Source organism: Mustela nigripes, chromosome 7 (assembly GCF_022355385.1).
Source record: "Mustela nigripes isolate SB6536 chromosome 7, MUSNIG.SB6536, whole genome shotgun sequence".
NCBI lineage: Eukaryota > Metazoa > Chordata > Mammalia > Carnivora > Mustelidae > Mustela > Mustela nigripes.
In genome coordinates this window covers 46041805-46061089 of record NC_081563.1, presented here as the reverse complement: position 1 = coordinate 46061089, position 19285 = coordinate 46041805, and the positions used below count along the sequence as shown (strand labels likewise).

The window sequence follows — 19285 nt, the reverse complement described above, 5'->3', positions numbered from 1 at the left end:
TGTTTATCAGTTTCCATGAGGTTAAGAGTATTTGCACGATGGTGTCATTTCTAGTAAACCAAATCTCTAAGCTGAAGGGCATGTAGTAGTTCCTGTAGTTTATCCTGGAGAAAAGTTGCCTGTACTTGTTAATTATAAACTTGAGCATGATAAATTAACCCTATACATTATTTGGCTATCTCAGGTAAGTTATGAATGGGAGATAAGCTTACCTGAGATGGCCATATCCAGTCATCATTTTCCATTTTCCCTTGCATACTGCCATGATCGAGGTAATACACTTGAGTGTGACAAAACTGGAGTTTGTCTCTAAGATTATGCCAAAAAGGTAAGAGAGCACTTCTTAGACCCTTATGAAAGTACTGTCTATATACAATGGTGAATTCCTACTATGTACATATGATGATATGAGGATGATATGAGGGTTGGCACTCCAGGGAAGTAAAGAAGTACAAACAGAAATACCTCTTAAGTCTTGTGCAGAGCAATCACCTCACCCATTTGCGTATTTGACAGACTGAAGTAACATTTTTAGAGATAACACAGAGGACAGTGAGTCCTTTCTGGAGGTATAAAGAGAGTGAGTATGGGACTAGTTTTCACAAAAGCAAAACCAGTTCATGTGAGACTTTCAGAAGTTTGTGTATACATCCCACATGTGGGCATCTTTGTCTCAGAGACTATGTGGGACAGGTTTAAGGTCTAACATACCAGCTGAGACAGTATCAGAAAGTGGGTAATCAATCTGTGTCATCAAATGGCTGAGGATTCTTCTGGTATTTCCAGAGAGAAACCATATTCTCACATTTACAGCACCTCATATAGATAACAAATCTCCTACCATTCTGACTACTTGAGTGGCTTAAGGAAACAGAAAAGGATGTGATAAAGGTTTTTGAGGAATGATTGAAATTACTTCTGCTAACACAGTGTAATTACCTTAAGGAAGAGGTGACAGAATGGTGGTAGGATTAGTGACTGAATTATTGCTCATTTGTCCACTAGGAAAGGGATCCTTTGTCCCTTTAATTGTTTGGATATTTTCCCTTTAGAAGATAGTGGTAATTGTAGACACAGAGGATATACTGTTTCTTTGGATGACTCTTATTTAGGAAAAAGGCATCATTTTGTTTACTTTTTCCATGTGATTGAACAAATGCTGGGCGATTAGTTTTCCAAGAGTACTTTTCCTTATAATATTGTCAAATACCTTTACCCGTTTTCATTTACATGTGGGCTAACTTTTATTTCATGAGTTATCTAATAGTCTAATTTAGAGAACCATTAGTTTTACCTGGAGTTTTCACTTTCTTTGATCAGTTCTATCCTCAAATATTGTTAACTCCTGCAACTTACTTAAAGAAGCAGAAGGCCAGGTAATGTCCTGATTTTTCATGATTCCATTTATTGAAAGTTTTTGAATATTTGTACAAAAATTGGAGAGGACAGTGGGATGTCTTTTCCCTCTTCTAGACCTGAATATCTCTTACAAATTTGGGCTAGACCAGAGGGTCCCTAAAATCAGGAACAGATTCAGTTTTTCTTTGTAAGTTTGGATTTGAACCAGTTATTACTAGCAGGTAAGACCTTGGGATCAGAGCAGGGGGATCTTGTCCTATACACACACACACACACACACACACACACACACACACACGTACACATACATATATATCAAATATAAAACAAACATATATACACATACATATATATATGTGTATGTCTGTGTGTGTGTGTGTGTGTGTGTGTGTGTGTGTGTGTTTTTTCCAGCTAATACTAGACCATGTTGGGCTAAATCTTCTTTAGGTATGTTTAGTTGGTTTTGTCTACCAAGTTTTAGCCCCATAGACTGATTTAATTTGGTTCTGGCATATGCCTTTGACATGAGTAGTTAGATTGGAAATAGCAGAAACAGCCATCTTGGAAATGTACAGCCTCAAGCTCGCAAGTCTTGCTGGGAATGCTGCAGTTGGATCTATTAGAAGATATGGGATGGCCCTTGTAAATAACATATGGCTAGATACTTTAAAATCTTGACTTGAAAATCTCCAATTTAGTTGAGAGAGCCAATTACATGAGTAAGTTAAAACTAAATTGGCTATTGAATTTGATGATTCTGATGTTAGCTACCATGGTATAAAATCCATGTTTTACTAATATCACTTCCTGGATATATTTTTTGAAATTAAGGTAATAATAATAGTTATCATAATTTGTAGAATTAAACAAACATTTCAGAGTCTTTAGGTAAATATAATTCCAAGACTGGCTTGACAAGCATGGGTCTATTAGATAGATAACAGCAATGTGAACAAATATATGAAATCATGCCTTTACTTTTTTTTCTCTGTATACAGTCATATTATCTATAACAATTACAGTTTAATTTCATCCTTTCCTTTTTCTCTTTAATACTTTTTTTTTTTATTATGTTCAGTTAGCTACTGAATAGTACATCATTAGTTTTGATGTAGTGTTCAGTGAATCATTAGTTTGTATTAATACCCAGTGCTCATCACAACACATGCCCTCCTTAATCCCATCACCCGGTTATCACTTCTCCCCACCCACCTACCCCTCTGAAACCCTCAGATTATTTGCCAGAGTCCACAGTTTCTCATGGTTTGTCTCCCTCTCTGATTTCTCCACCTTCAGTTTTCCTTCCTTTCCCCTGTGGTCCTCTGCTCTCTTCCTTATGTTCCATGTATGAGTGAAACCATAAGATAATTGTCTTTCTGTGCTTGACTTATTTCACTTAGCATAAAAATATGGAATGCTTCATGAATTTATGTGTCTCTTCCTTGTGCAGGGACCATGCTAATTTTCTCTGTATCATTCCAATTTTAGTATATGTGCTGCTGAAGCAAATGCTAATTTCATCCTTTCCTATTTTTACATCTCCTTTTATTTTCCTTTTTCTTATGCTACTGGATAATCAAGAATTTAGAATAATGTTGAAACAGTGATACTGGACATCACTGTCTTATATTTGATTTGAAAATGAATAGCTTTAATATTTTACCACTAAGTGTAATATTTGCTATATTCTTTTTTATTTTTAGTTTGTTAAATTTTTGTTGTATTATGAATGGGTTTCAAATTTTATCAAATGAGTGTCCTATATCAGTTGAGAACTTCACTCGTTTTTTCTACATTCAATTAACATAGGTAAATGGTGAACTCAATAATCAGTTTCTAATATGAAACCAACCTAGAATTCCTGAAATAGAAATATTTTGGCATGATTTATTATATTTTCATATATTTTGCTTGGATTCATGCAATATTTTGTTTAGGAATTTTTTTTTTACCTAGGTTGTTGAATACATTGGCCTATAACTTTATTTTATAATTCTTACCTAATTTTTATGTTACAATTATCTTATTATTATAAAATGAACTATAGAGTGTCCTTCATTTTCTATTATTTAGACACTTATTAGTGAGACTGAAATCATCTCTTAATCTCATATTGTATGGTACTTACCTATAAAACCACCTGGGTCTAGAGTTTTCTTTGTAGAAGTATTAACTGATTCATTTTTTAATGTTCTAGTATTATTCAGGTTTTCTGTTTATCTTAGAGTCAATGTGTAAGGATAGTTCCTAGGTGCTTCTAGGATGTTTTTCAATTATAAGAGCATGAAGTCATCTATGTTATCTTTATAATTTCTACTGCATCTATAATACATTTCTTTTCAGTTCCTGAAATACTTCTGAGCATTTTATTATTTTCTTGATTCATTCTAATTAGATGTTTGTTAAAAAAACCTGTAGTCCTCCTGATTATGTATTTTTTATGCTTTTTACCTTTTTGCTCTTTATTACCTTAAATACACTTTTAAGGGCGCCTGGGTGGCTCAGTGGGTTGGGCTGCTGCCTTCGGCTCAGGTCGTGGTCTCGGGGTTCTGGGATCGAGTCCCGCATCAGGCTCTCTGCTCAGCAGGGAGCCTGTTTCCTCCTCTCTCTCTCTCTCTGCCTGTCTCTCTGCCTACTTGTGATCTCTCTCTGTCAAATAAATAAATTTAAAAAAAATCTTAAAAAAAATACACTTTTAAGTCAGTCTTTTTCAACATCTTAACTCTGACCCTTCATTATATTTGATCCTTCAATTTTTTCTTCATAGTATTTAAAACTACTTATTAAGACTTTTCTGTATCTTTCTCTTTAAGTACCATTTAAGTTACATACCATAAAAAAACAAAAACAAAAACAAAAACAAAAAAACACTACATACGATGAGTTTCAATATATGTTACTTTCATTCTCTATTTATTTATAAGAATTTTTCTTTCCCCTTAAGGTATCTTCTTCGGTCAATTCAGAAGATGGTTTTAAAGTGTTCTTCAAACAGGTAATGGTTTCTGCTGCTATTCTCTTTTAATTATGTTGTAAGGACAATACTGTGGTATACATGTACTGATTCTTTGATATTTAAGATTTGTTTTGCAACCTGCAATGTGGATCTTACTTGTAAGTGTTCCATGTGTGGTTGACAAAAAGTGTATATTCTGTGATTGTTCTTATGTAAGGATTTTTAAATATGTCTATTAAGTTAAGCCTAATTGTCTATGCAAATTGTGTGTGTGTGTGTGTGTTTTCTCCTGCCTAACTTCTCAATTAAAGAGTGTGATCGATAGGTAGTTTTTTAAATCTTTATGTTATATATTTTGAGGTACTTTTTAGATTTCCTGAATATAGAAATTTTTTTCTCCAGCTTTATTGAGGTATGATTAACAAATTAAAATTGTATATGGCTAGGTTGTAGAATGAGAATTTTTTAAGGTATACAATGTGATGATTTTGTATATGTATCCATTGTGAAGTGATTGCAATCAAGTTAACACTTCCCTCACTTCACATTAATTAACATCTGATGGAGAAATTCTTCTGTTTGTACTTTCTAGCTCTCTGGATTTTTAATATACTTCATTTTAATTTTTGATTTACTGATCTTCTTTTGGATTAATTAAGTCCTTATTTTCTTAGTCAAAGTTTTACTTGTATAGTTTTGAAAAGCACATACTTCATTATTTCATCTTCCAAAGGTTATTTTGAAATTTTACCATGTGTAATTAAATTTATAAGGTTCCAATTATATTAATACTTTCTAGCCTTCTCTTAGAAAATAAAAAAGATTAGATTATTATAATTCTTATTAGTTCACTTCCAGGTTATATTCTATGGGCCCTAGTAAATTTTACCATAGGTTTACCAGTTTCCTTACTCAGTTTTATGTTTGACAGCTTTCTATCAGTTAGGAATTGCATTTGACTCTTGTTAGAAGTGACCCTGACTATAGTGACTTAAATCGGGAGTTTATTTTATCATGTCAAAGAAGTTTGGAGGTAAGATATATACTTGTGGTTTCACAAAATCATTAGGGTTTAAAAAACAAACAAAGAAAAACCAAAAAACAAAACTCGCTGGACAAGATGAGCAGGCAGAAATTGATTGATTCTGATACTATTGTCAGCAATTGAGGAAAGAACACAGACTAGGTCACAGTACTCAGCTCCACTGAAACAAAGAGCAGGCGAGTGTTTTAAGACCTTTTGTGGCAGGAGACAGGGCATAGGCCATTAGTGTTTACTTATTAGCTTTACCCAGAGGAAAAGTAAACTTCTTCCACTTTTCCTGAGAGGAGGTAGTTTTACAAGTTGGAGCAAGGTGCCCACCTAAGTTGAGCTTCTGTCCTTCCACAGAGACTGGGAGATAGGCTTTTCTTCCTTTGATGTTAACATTTCATAGAGATGGTTTCCGGGCCCTTGAGAAAGAACTCTTTGAGTTTTAGGCTTTAAGGAAATTCAGGTAAGTTTCAGAGGGGGTAGAGAAAGGATTTGCAAATTACAGGTTTTCTAAACTAAATATGCTAAGAAAAAGACTTATAGTCAGGACAAATTCTGCCTAGCATTAGTCAATTTGAGGGCAGCATTAAGGCCATCTTGGTCATGATCCATTTTTCTGCTTGCCATCCTGTCTTTAGTGTATTGCTTCCAGTTTCAAAGTCACACAAAAGCTGCAGGATTCCAACCATAATGCTTGCATTACAAGTTGGAAAGAAAAGGGTGAAATGGCAAAATGTGGACCCTCATGTTTGAGTTAGTCTTAAAGTGAATTAATAGAACGCTACACAGCAATTTCTGTTTACATTTCCTTGTCCATTTCAACCTGCAGAAGAGATTGGAAAATGTATACTTTTAGCCTTGAATAAAGTCATCCCAGATTAAAATAAGAGTTCTATTTTAAGGAATAAGGTGAAAGGAGATATTTGATAGCCAATACAGTCTCTGTGATAGATCCTATTTAACTGTTTACTTCTTTACATGCCCTTCTTCCATTCACACATGTACATATTTTTCTGCTGAGAGGTAAGAACTGCTTTCTGCATCTGGTAACTGTATATAGCTCAATTTCCAGCGGCCCTCTTCATCAGATCTACATGAAGCTTGTGTGGTTTGTCAATTATAATTTAAAGTCATTTATCTGCTCCCCAACCCTGGGATACCTAATATGAGAGGGAAAATAGTATAAGAAGACAATAAGTAACTATAATAAAAACTTCCATTTAGAAAAGAGAAAAAAATGGGGACCATACAGCCATCATCTGGTGTGGGCCCGAGCAATTAGCCTCTCCTGTTTGGAAAGAATACTGAGAACGTATTTTCCTGGCAGTGGAGAGCTTTCTATGATTAACCTATCTGGCAACCTCTGGCTCTGCCTTCTCTTTCCCTCCATGGCCTCTGGCTCTTCCATCTGAGAAGTACATCTGTCCATTTCTCTCATGGTCACAACAAGGTGAGCATTGGCAAAGCTATCCTTCCCAGAGGCCACACAGCTTTAGCTTTGTTCCTGTTGGTGGAGATTTGAAGACGTGAGATTGTTTTGGTAATTTATCAGCAAGAAGCTATTATAAACCTGGCTTGGAAGTTCTTTAGAAATATTGTTTCCTCAAGACTTGGTAGGTTCTGAGTATATTTATTTCTGGTCTGGCCCATGCTCAAGTAAATAGAGACAAACGGCTTGACTAAATATTGTTTTTAAGGCTAAAAGCTCACCTTTAATTCACCCCTGTGTTCTGTCTCTTCCACCAGCTCCTAAATTAATGGTGCTGTGTTGAGACCATTTGAAGTTAAAGGCTCTGTAAAAAGCGATATAGTAATGTGACCATTACCTCTGTGCTGCATTTGGTTATGAGATCAGAAGTTTCACCATTTGTTCCATTAGATTCTGAAATATTTATATTTTTAAATTATTCCTGCTCTATAGTCAGTGATGTCCTTGAGAAGTATTATGGAGCCCCGGGTAGTTCATCTGTGACATGCAAACAATCCCATCCTAGTATTGCTGTATTTTGTATGCTTTGAGGTGACACACATACAAAAAAGATTGCTTGTTCTAAGATGCTGGCCAATTGAGAGAGCAGTGATGAGAAAAAGAAAAAGTGCCAACAATTTCAGCTTCTGAAAAAATAAAAACTTATTATATACATTTCTCTCTTATTCATAGTCTTCTAGGTAATAAGAAAAAACACATAATTGAATTTAGATGTTTTATAAAAAAAATATTTCTAATAAAATAGTAATGATGACAGTGAGGAATAAGACAAGTCTCATAGCGGTGCACTGCTCTAAGATCCTCACATGGAATGTGTCACCTAATTCTCATAACAATCTGCCGTATCATGTTTGGAAGTGGCTGCTAGAACCTCTGGTGTTGTTCAGGAATAAAACATTTAAAATACTTAATTTTGGTACATTTCCTATACATTACATGAAAACCAGTTCTACGGTAAAGAGAAAAATGGCACGAAATTATCCAACTGACATGTCTTGATAAGTTTATCATCTGTGTTCATTTTTTGTTGCCATTTTAATTTTAGGCATCTGTGCAGTGCTTCGAGACCTCATGATTCTCTAAGGGCTTCTTTTTTTTTTTATTAAAATCCATCTAATGTTGATCCTTTTATAATGGACATCTCTGCCTGCTACAGCTGTCACTGTAGCAACAAGATGTGTATTAACCATGACTTTCAAGCCAAGAAGTTTCACATTTGTTTTGACAGCCTACAGTGAATTCTCTACAAAAAGCAATTTCTTGTGAGAATATTATGAACAAGTCCTTACAAAGTGTAAAGTTTGGGGACCTTTTGATGTGTGAGCTTGCCTTCTCTGTATGGAATAGCATGGCATTATTGACCAAGGCTGTTGTCTAGCAAATGACCCATTTTATGAAGCCAGCTGGTTTTCAGGATGGTGGGTTTAGCTTTCAAAATATATTTTTGAGGTTGAGACAGCAAAATGTTGTAGAAAAGACAAACAATTCTGCCACTTGTAACATATAACCTGTGCAGATTATTTCTCTGTCACACAATTTTTTGTTATAGGGAATAAAGACTGGTAAAAGAGGCATACGTCATACTCTTTATGTAGAGAAACATTGCATGAAGATACAAAAGGTGGAAATCACAAAAAAGAAAACATAGAAATATTCTGGCTGCAAAAATTATGTGTGTGTTGTATATGAATGTGTATTGTGTGAGAGAGAAAGAGATGGAAATGATAAAATAATACAATATTTTCCATAAATAAAATGTTTCATACTCCTTAATATCAGATAGCTTCTTTAGCCCATGTGCCAAACATTGGACTAAAGAGTTTGTAAACATTATTTTATTGAGTCTTCACAAAAAACAATCCTATGAATTAGCTGTTATTGGTTATATTGTCTCCTCTCCCAAAATCCATTCACAGAAGTCCTAATCCACAGTACATCAAAATGGGACCTTGTTTGGAGATAGGTCATTGCACATGTGATTCGTTAAGACTTACAGTAATATTAGTTAAGATGAGGTCCTCCTGGAGTAGGGTGAGCCCTTCATCCAATATGTCTGTGCCTTATAAAAAGGAGATGTGGATACAGAGATAGAGAAACAGGGGGAATGTCATGTGAAGATTCGAGCTGTGCGATCACAAGCCAAGGTATGCCAGAGATTGCTGGAAAGCCCATTAAAAGCTAGAATAAAGCTGTGGGGAAGCTTTCCCTCAAAGCTTTCAGAAGGAGCCAGTCCTGTTAACAACTTGCCTTTGTACTTCTAGCCTCTAAAACTGTGAAACAATGTCTTTCTGCTTTTTCCAAAACCTGACAGGTGATACTTTGTTATGGCAGCCCTAGAGACTTATACAGTAGGTATTACCATCACTCTCATTTAGTAGATGAGGAAACCCTAAAATAGACTAAATTATTTTATGGTCATACAATTACTTTGTGATTAAGTGGGTACTAGAACTAGGCCTTTCTAATGCTAAACCTGCGGTTATATCCAATTTTAGAATAGAGAAAAGAATATTCCAAGTAGTAAAAGCAGCCAGTGAAAAATATGAAGACAAGAAAAGCAAGACATTTTGGTGAATTGGAGGATAATTCCATACACAGAGAGATTAAGGTCAGGGGTTTGGGGGAACTGAGCGGGGAAGGGAAGAGAGCAATATTCTGCTTGAGATGGCTCTTTCATGCCAATACTCAGTGCTGGATTGTCCAAAATTTCCTTTGTCGCTGGCAGTGATTTTCTTAATTTATCTCATGTTCTGAGGAAAACTTCCAAACTCATTTTCTTGATGCCACATTTAAAACATTGATCTGGTTGATGTTAGGGGCTTTATTCAGAGAGTTCCTTGACCAGTGGCCTCTTGTTTATGCAGCAGGCAATCTCACTCTTTCCAAGTACACAGCGAGTCTCAAAATTCATTCACAGTTCCCAGTTTTGGGACTCTTCATGGAAGCTCATTCTTTTCTCATTGTGGTATTCCTGATTTCTAGACATGGATATTACTCTGACATTCAGCCTTCAGTAACTGCTTACTTAATTCCACCATTGATTAAATTTCTGTTGTTTTGTTTTGTTTTGGTTTGGTTTTTTCCTGTGGCCTTTATACAGTCAGGCTATAAGACATCACATTCTATTGCTTGGCTTAGAATTTTTCCAGTTTCTCTTAAACACAAGTTTGTATAATCTTACATGTTTTGCAGTCAGTTACCCAAGGATTTTTTTCTCTCTGAACATCACCCTAAGTGCAACGCAATGTTTCATTTTTGATATAAGCATCTTTTTGTATGTTTCTTCATTTTCCATAAAATGCAGCATGCAGGACCTAGTAGAATGAAGAAACAACAAGAAAAACCAGAAAGCACCCTTTACACATAAAGAAAAACAAACGTTTGGTTATAGCTAAATTATATTTTTTTAATGGAAAAAAGCATTAGAAAACAACCAAAGGCAACTAATAATCTTATGGGTAAAAGGACACAGGAGATAATAATTGGTTTTAGAAATCGACTTAATTGCCAAATCATTTAAAATATCTAAGTGACCATTTCAACACATTTTGTGGTAGGGCAGTCTTTGCTTCAAAACACTTTAAGCTATTCATAAGGTAGTTTATTTAAGGCAAATGTCAAGTTATGAGAAGCAATATTTATTCCCTCAATTTAGCAAATAAAGGCTAGTCCTACTATGTACTATGCTCAGAGATACAGCAAGAAAATCAAACCTTACTTGCACCAATTTTATAGTTTGCTCACAGAGAGCAGCCAACAAATAAGCTAATAAATAAGGTTATTGCAGACTGACAAATTTTGGTAAGTAATGTGCTGAAAATGAAAAGGTTTATAAAATAATGAACAACTGATGAATGTTTCTTTAGTTTCATGGTCAGGGACTTGAAAGATAAAACTAGTGCAGCCATTCGAAGAGTTGGAAGAAAATAATCTGTACTAGTTTTCTGTTGCTGCTTAACATGTTAGCAAAACTTAGTAGCTTTAAAAATACCCATGTATTAGCTCACAGTTCTGTTGGCTGGACATCTGGCAGGCTCAGTTAGGTTCTCCATTTAGGTATCACAAGTTCTAAATTAAGGGGTTGACTGCCTGGGCTTTTATCTGGAGACATGCAGGAAAAACTGCATCCAAGTTCATTCAGGTTATTGGCAGAATCCGTTTCCTTATGGATGTGGGTTTGAGGTCCCTGGTTCCATGCTGGAACAGACCTCAGCTAATCAGCTTCTAGAAGCTACCTGCATTTCTTCTGATGTAACCCCCTTGTTTTCAATTTATTAAGAGTCCATTGAATCCTATGAATTTTTTTTAAATTTCTTCTGCCTTCCTCCCTCCACTATTCAGAGAAAATCTTCTGCTTTTATAAGCTCATGTGACTGAATTAGGTACATCTAGATAATTTCAGTTTTTTTAAGGTTAGCTGTGCCATGCAGCATTATCATGGGAGTGATCTCTCACACTTAAGTTTTGTGGATCTGGAGTCTTGAAATCTTTGGGGGAATTTTTAGAATTCTACCTATTACAGAATTCTAAACATTAATAGACACAACTAAATGCCTGTTTCGTTGGCTGTTAGTTTTGCTTACTTTTGTCTTTTGCAAATCTGAAGAAAGGAAACCAGTTCTGGAGCTGTAATACTGGAAAGGAAGGAATGGGAGAAATTACTGGAAGAGAAAAAGGAGCTGTTTATAGTAACATCAAGAGATTTGTGGTATAGGCTGATTGGAGGCCCTAAACACAAATGGGTTAAGAGTTGGCATTTATAAGATCATATCTATGCTGTGTCATAAAATTCTGATCTAGTTTCATTTTATTCCATCTCGATCAGTGTAACAGGACTCAAGTCCATTTGTAAAACTACTAAGCTCTCCTCCAAGAAAAGCAAAGGGAGTTTGGCATTATAGATATTACAGTAACTATTTGTTAGTGAAACTCCTGTTTGATATTAGACAATGTGTGAAACTGAAGGAAACTTTTGCTAGGTATAGAAGAAGGAATGTAGAGTTTCTGGTGGCTAAGCAGTTGAATTTCTTTGTACATAATTGAAGAATCAGATTTTCGACACATTCTAATTTAGGTATGTTGTCAGCTTGCCTACTTTCTTATCTTTAGAACAGAACTATACCTATCTCATAGGACTTTAATAACTAGCCCATAGGACACAGGTTAATATATGAGCTTATACCCTGCATTATACCTGGCATACAGTTTGTACTCCAAATACTAAGTCTGTTCTTTTTTCTTCTCCTATGAATCCAAAGACTTCTTAGCAAAATATGAACCATTGTTCCTTGCAATTTTTTAAGGCATTATATAAATTGATTTTAATGTCAAAATTTATTTAAAGGTATGCTTTGACATTTTTAGGTTGTGTTATATTTTGCTGTGCTGTGCTTTCTAATTAAAGCATTCTAGGCTGGAGTCTGTAATCTATTGATGGGTCATTTAAAAATACCTACAATAACAACAACAAAAAATAAGTGCTATGGAGAAAACCTGTCATGAAACTAGTTCTCTCCATGATGTATGGCAACTAGAGATAATTTATGCAGATTTTGATAGAAAATGGGAAAAGCCAGTTTTTACACTGGTTTCCTGGACCTAATGATCAGATATTGGGTATTAAGTGGTTAAAATGCAACCACAATCCAGGAGATAAGTTTATGTTTTGCATAAAGTGTCATTGTTTATAGTTTCTACTTTGAATTCAAGCTGAAGTGACTCTTTCCATAAGGCGAAGATAATATGACTTTCTAATCACTGCAGTTCAGCAGAGCACCTGAAGAGCTAGCTGGCCAGATCTTCACAACTACTCTGGCTCTGGGTCCTGAAATATAATTATTGGTATAGTAATTTAGTATTATGTGAGACTAGCTTAGTTTAAATGAATAGATTTGCTTGGTGGTTGCTTTTCCCAGATAAGAAAGAATCTGATATGTAGCACCCAAATTTGGGCAATTGTTCCATATCACACCTATTCAGATATGCTTAGGCTCCCTTATCATAGATGGTTGCATTTAGCTCAAACCCACATCATTAGTTCAATAACCTGAAGTCAGAGTAGCTATATGAATTTCATTGTGAATTCAAGGAATTTATTATTATAATATAATACAAAAATTACTGCTTAGGTTCCCTTTTCTCAGAAGTCACTTACAGTCACTTCATGATGTTCCTTCCAGTTCAGGAAAATCTTCAGCGACTTTTAGATAAGTAAGCACAAGAACAGAGAGTGGGGAGAATGCAGCCATTGGACTCTTGTGAATGAGGGAAATGAGGAACCATCATGAAGGAGTTCAATTGTCAAGGCAGCATTCTGTAAAAGTTCCTTAGCTGATTTTCTTTCAAAGAGAACCACTTTCATGGTCCTATAGTTAGTTGAAAACCCATTTGGTCTATGTTTTTTATCCAGAACATTACAGAGCCCCTTGTTTATCTCATGATACTATCCAGAAAGAAGAAAAAGGGAGAGAATGATTAATTTAGAATGATTGAGCCCACATTTTTCTGTGATTTGTTCATGCAGTAAATATCTGTTAGGGTGCCTGGGTGGCTCAGTCAGGTAAGCATCCAACTCTTGATTGCCACTCAGGTCATGATCTCATCATGGTGAGATTGAGCCCCACACTGGGCTCCATGCTCCTTGAGGAGTCTTCCTGAGAGTCTCTTCTTCTCTCTGCTCCTCTTCTCTCTCTCTCTTCCTCTCTCTCTTTCAAATAAATAAATCTTTTAAAAATATCTATGGTCTTAGTATTTGCTCAGGTGGGGACAAATGTTTCCATTAATCACATATAATAATTGGAAATAACTTTGTGGCTTGGATCTGTGACTTGTCAAGCAGTTATGTCTTCTCAATCTGGGGGTGTGAGGGGACATCTCACTTTCTGGAAAAAAAAAATGGCTTACCATGATTTTTTTTTTCTTTTTTCTGCATGATATAGAAAGAAGTCCTATAACAAGAAGTCCTCAGAGCATCCCTCCTAAGATCACTCACTCCGAGATCAGAGAGATTGTCATCTCCCATTTCCTCAAAGGAACATATCATTAATGACACAAACCCATGCGCCTTTCTTTATTCTAGGCCAGTATTGTGCAGCTGAGGGCCCTCACCCGATTCTGGGGAAATGGACGTATTCCCTGTAGTATGCATATAGACATTGCTATGAATCTTCTGAATTATAGTCTATAGTTCAGCAGTAGTGTTTTTTTTCTTCGTAATAGCAATTATTAATGATAAAGTCTAAGCCAGACTTTGAACCAACCTTAAGTAAGAGTGAAAATTCTTGCCATCATCCCTTCCATGGTTGAGTTATTGAAAAAAGAAAGCAGACCATTCCACTCCTACACCAAATTAGGTAAAAATTTATCAGGGTTGTCTGTGCCATGAACACAACTTATAACTTACAACTGGAGTTGTAAGGCAAATCATAAGTAAACTCACATATAACACACCCAATAAAATAAGCACTAACATTTTAAAAAGGAAAATAGGTTTAAATTTGGCAAGTGGCTAGCATTCCCCAAATTCATCCTCTCCCAATATCTAACAAAAACACCACCAAAATACATAATGAAAGGAAAATTTAAAATGTCACTAACATATGAAAGAGTACCGAGAGAGATTGCGTGACAGAACCTCGGAGTAATTGCAAGACACATCTAAAACAGGTAGACACAACAGAGGCTTGTCCTTGCAGGCAAGCAGCTAGAAGATGGCCACACTCTTTCTGATGACAACATCCGGAAAGAGTTGGCTCTGCACCTGGTTCTCCATCTTCAGTCTTGAATTCATACTGCCCAAGGATGGTATTACTTTGCACTGTAGCCATTTGCCCCAGTTTAAGTTTGGAAATTACCAACTTCAGTAATAGCTGAATCACTTGTTTTCTCAATAGTTGTTCTAAATGTTAATAAAGGTTTTGTTGAATGGTAGCAAAAAAAGGAAGGAAGGGAGAGAGAGAGAGGAAGGAAAGGAAAGGAGAGGAAGGAAGGAGAGGGGAGGGGCAGAGAGGAGAGGACGGGAGGGGGATGGGAGGCAGGGTGGGAGGGGGAAGACAGAACTGGAATGTGAAATATCTATGCCATCTTCAATCTAATCTGGCTAAACACCATGAAACACAAACTCCTTTTTTTTTTTTTTTTTAACAGGCCTTTTCTTTCTTTCTGAATTTACTATGGATCCTTCTTGGATTCTTCTTCGTTGGTACATATTCATCCTTGCAGTAAAGAAAACCTCTATTTGAAATAACTTGAGTGAGTTTCTGTACCTTATAAACCAGATCCCTAACTTTTTGTTCCTTTTTTCTTTTTCTGCTTTTAATAACTCTCACTTAATGGTATTACAAAAATTCTAGTTTCCTAACTTGAAGCATGTTGTGTGTGCACAATTACACACAGCACTCACAGCAGCAAAGCTGCAGGAATAGCTCTAAGACCCACCCTAGTGACTCACCTAGGAGTTCAACAGTTTGCAGATAAGAAATGGTATAATTCCTACAAGTAGAAGTTACATGGGTGAATTGAATACACTAGAATGCCCTCTCCTCGTTTTCGTTGGTCAGAAATTTTTGTTCTTCATGACTCATCTCGGGTATTCTATTTCTGGGAAGACTGCTTTGACAGCCTCCTAGCATCCCACAGATGTGCCACACATGGAGCTAGCTGCCCTGTGTTGTTTGCACCATGGAAATAATAATGGCAGAATTAAGACCCATAGCTAACAATTTTGAGAGCTTAACATATGCCTAGCAATGTGCTCAGTGCTTTACACACATTGCTTCACTTAGTCTTCCCCCAAACTTCATAAAGTTAGATTATTTTACAGATGAGAAAGCTATTAGTTTACAGATGAGAAAGCTCAGGTTTCAAGCACTGTACTCAGCACTTTACATTTATTGCTTCTTTTTTATCATCACAGTGATCGTTTGGAACTCGTGATCAGATGAGAAAATTAGTGCTCATTGGACTTAATTGTCTAATTCCTTGCTTTTATCCCCATTATGTCTATTATAGAATTTATTCAAATGGAATGATCTGTTTCTGTGTCCCTCTCCCCTGTGACACCGCGAAATCAAGGATAAGGGCTCTACCTTATTCAGTTTTGAATCCCAAATTATGTGCTCAATGAACACTTGTCAATGCAGACTCTTCCTTGTTGTTAGTCCTAAGATCCTTAAATTTTGAATGTGTTTCAGTAAATGAGTAAGCACAACTGTACTTCCTGTGAAAAGGTCTCCAGGATTTTTATTTACCTTCCACGCTGCTGTCTTCTCTACAGCTGATTTCCAGAATCACTCTTCTTGTGGATCCAGCCCAAACCCCAGTTTGTTGCTGATTCCCCTGCAGGCTTTAAGGCAGGAACTCTGCTCTGCTGATGCTGAAAGCATTCGTCTTACTGCTCTTAAACCCACTAAAGGCTCTAAATCCTTGTCATTAATGCTTATTGTCCCCAACAAACTGTATACAATGCTGCCCTGCTGCAGGTAAAACTGTAATACTAAGGAAGTAGCTAGAAACTTATCCTACTGACCCCTCTAAACTCGCTTCTGAGAGGCTAGGGTAAGCTCACCCCACTTATGCACTAGGTCTCTTCAGGTTTCTGCCACCTTGGCCTCAAGCCTCCTTCCCCAAGAACATAGCAAAAGAACTCCAAAGGCAGGCTTCTTCAGTGTCCTCAGATTAGTGTCTTCACAGCATGGTGAAATGCAGGACCATAACTTCTCTTCAGGGCCAAAGAGTATATCATTGACAGTGACCCCCAAAAGGAAATTAAAAAAATATATATATTAACAGAATCTCAGATTTTTTCCATTTTATCACCAGTCACCTTGTCACAATCATATAATAGCTGTGGAGGTGAAGGTAAAGAGGCCATACCTAACAGCCTCTAATGGAAGTTAATTTGAAGAATGTGTCAACAGACTGCTAACTACACAGTTGTAATGAAGAAAAGCCCTCTTCCTGTGAAGCACAAATGTGGGTGATAAACCACCGAGACACTCCTGTGCTGCAGGGTGATTAAATTTTGCCACTGGTGCCAGGCAGCATTAATCCTACTGCTTCAGTGGCAGAAAACACGTCATCAAACTGTCGGAACGTCACTGAATTTCCCGAAGCGCTTTTCCTCTTTTCTCGATAGAACATCTAAATCTTTCTCTACATGATAAACAAAAATGAATGGATGAAAAATGGCTTCAAATCTCTTTCCAGTAACCACGAGCATTATAATCTTATGAATGAAGCTAGACCTCTTGTGCTCTCAGAGTCTGTAGGGACTGATTTATAAATTAACTGGTAATGCATCGATCTTTGCTCATTACTTTTTCGATAAATCTCTTTTGGTGAGTTATCTGCACACTAAGCTTAGAAAGGCCCTTTCCATGTCTGAAGTCTGGCTCTCTCCATGGTGCAGCAGTCATCATCCCTGCATAATAGATTACTCTAGACCTTCCTGTCCTTTAAATAAATAATCCTAAAATCCCTCCACATATTTGTCTCATTATTTCTCGGTCGCCAGTAGATGATTTAGATGGCATCAGAAAACAAAGATGTTAAATATATTTTATGCCTCAGATTAAATGTATTTTACATTATGAGATACTTTGGACTTAAAGAATTGATATATTTTCAGCAATTTGTATTTCTTAATGTCAGCCACATCATTTCAGAAGGAAATTGTGTAGGGATTTGTTAAACACATTTAAAATTAAAGGCACTACTGCTTCACAATTATGCAAATGAAAAATTCAAGAAGATAGTTGTTCAAATTGAGGTTGAATACATTCCTTGAGGAGGTATATTTACACTTTATTGCATTACTAGGAAATCCTTCTGAGAATGAATCTTCATTCTATAGTTCAGGGAGAAAGGGAGGGAAACTTAGCAGTTTTCCATTTTGTTTCTTTTCTTTCTTTTTTTTTTTCTTTTTTTACCTTGCATTAGAATTCTCTGATCTCACATTTAACATGAACACAAAGAGCTAGATGCTTTTGTTCACTTCCAGAAAATGGGATGAAGGGAATATAACAGTTCTTGGTAAAGTTCTTTATAATAGTGGTTTGATTTTTTTCCCCCAGAACATGTGCTCTTTTGCCCAGTGTTCTTATCACTTGCTATAGGTGGTTTGTTTTGCATTAGCTTATTTGGCATTCACGAAGACTATGCTGCAAATTTGTTTCATCTAGTGAACTGAAAATTATTGCTTAATAAAAAAGATTTGAAAGAAGAGCTGTAGTGTTATAGGTTGCTTATAGTTTTTGTTGTTGCTGTTGTTATTGTTGTGTTGCTTTTTTTTTTTTTTAAGATTTTATTTATTTGTCAGAGAGAGAGCGTACACACAAGCAGGCAGAGTGGCAGGCAGAGGCAGAGAGAGAAGTAGGAAGGAGCCTGATGTCTGACTCAATTCCAGGACTCTGGGATCATGGCCTGGGCAAAAGACAGCGGCTTAACTGACTGAGCCATCCAGGAATCCCTGTTGTGTTGCTTTTTAATGAAAGGATTCTAACAGAGTTAGCCTCACCATCAAACCCAGTCTGGTTCATGGGGCTACAAATCCATCATTTTAGGCAGATATGTAAGGAGATTATCAAGTTAATGTCAATTGGAATACAGTCAGAAACACTTCCAAACAAAGGTGGTAGCTTGAAGAATGATATTTGTTTCTTCTCTTCCTTTTCTTCTCTTAATTTCTCATCCTCCATATACAGCAAATATCATATAGGAAATGAAAAAGTACTTAAAAAAGTATATAGGTGAGCCAAGTGGTGGGTATTAAGGAGGGCACGTATTACGTGGAACACTAGGTGTGTGCATAAACAATTTTGAAACACTGAAGAAAAATAGAATTAAATTAAAACAATAATGTATATAGGGATAGAAATTAACAGAAACAAAGAAAACAATCACAAAAATTAAAGTAGGATGTCAAAATTCTTGTTAAAATCTAGGGCCAGCTCAGAGTGAACTAAAATATAATGAAGGAAACCAAGAACCTTGGAATTTTAATCTTACTTAATTGAATGCATACTTACTATTATCTCTCATCATAGTTTGAGAAAGCCTGAGATGATTTGTCCATTTTCCAGGGTAGGGGAAAGAGGGAAAGGAGGCAGGGGCAGAGTCACTTAGTTGTACATATTAGAGATAGGCACTGAGGTTTGGGGCAAAAATCCTACTTAATAATATAATATTAATTTGTTTTTATTTTCCCCATATTTGTGTGCCTTGTGAAACTTACTAGGGAAAAGATGACCGCAGTCTAGGGCAAGAATGAAGATATTGAACCTCCATATTTATGGCTGAGACCTGATGCTCTAGGTCATACTTCTGGCACAGGAAAAGAGTGAGATTCTAGCCATTCATTCAGTCCATAGTGATTTGTTGGGGCCCACTCTGTATTCAGTGAACGATTTAGGTACTGGCGATACATGGAGAGCCAACGGAGATATGGTAT

The 19285-nt window shown here is 36.1% G+C and overlaps 1 non-coding gene across 1 annotated transcript; it reads right to left on the bottom strand.

Moving 5' to 3' along the window:
- Positions 1-2762: 2762 nt before the first annotated feature.
- Positions 2763-2867, bottom strand: LOC132022878 (U6 spliceosomal RNA). Its single transcript, XR_009405769.1, has one exon. It is a non-coding gene; the product is annotated as a U6 spliceosomal RNA (small nuclear RNA).
- Between the last annotated feature and the right edge of the window lie 16418 nt (positions 2868-19285).